This window comes from Parus major, chromosome 1 (assembly GCF_001522545.3).
Source record: "Parus major isolate Abel chromosome 1, Parus_major1.1, whole genome shotgun sequence".
NCBI classification, from domain to species: Eukaryota; Metazoa; Chordata; class Aves; order Passeriformes; family Paridae; genus Parus; species Parus major.
This window is the reverse complement of record NC_031768.1, coordinates 274,602-276,415: the sequence shown is the minus strand read 5'-3', so window position 1 is coordinate 276,415 and position 1,814 is coordinate 274,602. Positions and strand designations below refer to the sequence as shown.

The 1,814-nt window shown below is 63.5% G+C and overlaps 2 long non-coding RNA genes across 2 annotated transcripts in view; both read right to left on the bottom strand.

Moving 5' to 3' along the window:
• Nucleotides 1-1,814, bottom strand: part of LOC117244917 — a 16,889-nt gene that overhangs the window by 2,014 nt on the left and 13,061 nt on the right. The window lies entirely within an intron of this gene.
• LOC109022453 overlaps nucleotides 1-1,814 on the bottom strand; it is a 5,009-nt gene that overhangs the window by 1,422 nt on the left and 1,773 nt on the right. The window contains exon 2 of the long non-coding RNA XR_004498885.1: nucleotides 1,133-1,473. This is a non-coding gene — a long non-coding RNA (uncharacterized LOC109022453). The remainder of the gene's footprint in view (nucleotides 1-1,132; nucleotides 1,474-1,814) is intronic.

Here is a 1,814-nt window from a genome sequence, read left to right as displayed (position 1 = left end):
GCTCCCAGTTACCCTGGGGGCTCCCAGTTACCCTGAGAGCTCCCCAGTTACCCTGAGAGCTCCCAGTTACCCTGGGGGCTCCCCAGGGTTACCCTGAGAGCTCCCCAGTTACCCTGAGAGCTCCCAGTTACCCTGAGAGCTCCCAGTTACCCTGAGAGCTCCCCAGTTACCCTCGGGGCTCCCCAGTTACCCTGGGGGCTCCCAGTTACCCTCGGGGCTCCCCAGTTACCCTGAGAGCTCCCAGTTACCCTCGGGGCTCCCCAGTTACCCTGGGGGCTCCCAGTTACCCTGAGAGCTCCCCAGTTACCCTCGGGGCTCCCCAGTTACCCTCAGGGCTCCCAGTTACCCTGAGAGCTCCCCAGTTACCCTGGGGGCTCCCAGTTACCCTGAGAGCTCCCAGTTACCCTCAGGGCTCCCCAGTTACCCTGGGGGCTGCCAGAGACCCAGGGGCTCCTCATCCAGAGGCTGTTTTGGGTTCCAAGGGCTCTCCTGGGGATTTGGGCCTGTGGAAGCCTTTGCTGCCCCCGGTGTGTCCCAAAGCCCCTTCCCATGGGATGGGGTCCCAGGACAGCTCTGAGGGGCTCACAGGGGTCTCCCCTCGGACAAGGCTGTGCCTGATCTCCGGGCAGAGATTGAGATGTGGCACTTGGGGACCCGGCACTGGCAGTGCAGGGGGGGAGTGAGATGGTTTAAGGTCCCTCCAGCCCAAACCCCTGGGTGATTCTGGGATTCCCAGTGTGAATGGGCCGAGCAGGCTGAGCTGCAGCCCCCCCTGGAAGCCCAATTAGTGCCTGCTAATTGTGGACTGGCAGCTGCTTCTCAGGCCGCTGAGGGGGGAGCAGGGACAGGAGGACAGAACTTGTGCCATTTGAAAGAGAAGCCACCACCTGTGCTTAGTGGCCAAGCCCAACAGCCACTGCTGCGTTTGTCCCGTGGCAAACCTGGGAGCTGCTTCTGTGCCAGCTCAGTTTGGGTGGAGGGTGACCCTGCCAGGCCCGGAGCCCTCAGGCCCTGGTGGCCTCCTGCAACACCTCCCACACACAGGGCCGTGTGCGGGTGGCCAGCTTGGACTGCCTGCTCCAGGTGGCCAAAGGGCCGTCCCAGAGCTGTGCTGTCCCCACAGAGGGCTCACCTGGGCACGGCCAGTGCCAGCTGCTCCTCACTCAGGCCCACACAGGGTCCCACGTGCGTCACTTCACTGTGGGGACCCTGCAGCCCCCGAGCAGAACAGATCCATGCCTGGGGCCATCTGTCCGCTCTCCAGCTCCAGCACTGGGCCGTTCCAGGTCTCCTCCCAGCCACCAGCCAGTCCAGCTGTTCCCTGGGCTCACCTGGGCCTGCACAAAGCCGCTGACTGTAGTGTGTGAGAAGTTTCTCCAGCCCTGGAGAAGCTCCCCAGCAGCCATCCCCCATCACAGGCAGCGGGAGGAGGAGGAGGAAGCCATCCTCAGGCAGCAGCACCTGGCACAACCACTAAGAGCAGCACATCTCAGTCCAGTCTCCATCCCGAGAGACAGGAGCTGCCAGGCCATTTCCCATTTCCCATTTCCCATTTCCCATTTCCCATTTCCCATTTCCCATTTCCCATTTCCTATTTCTGGTGCCCTGAGCTGAGGCCGTGTGCCATCCCCTGCTCCCGAGCCCGTGTGTGGTGCTGGGGGCTGCAGGCTGAGCTGGGAAAGGGCCCATCCCGGGCAGGAGCGGCAGGAGCAGGAGCAGGGCTGGGCTGGGCTGGGCTGGGCACTGACACAAATCACACAGACATTCACCCTGCCATGGCCCAGCTGGGCAGGAGGAGCAGGGCTGGCTGGGCA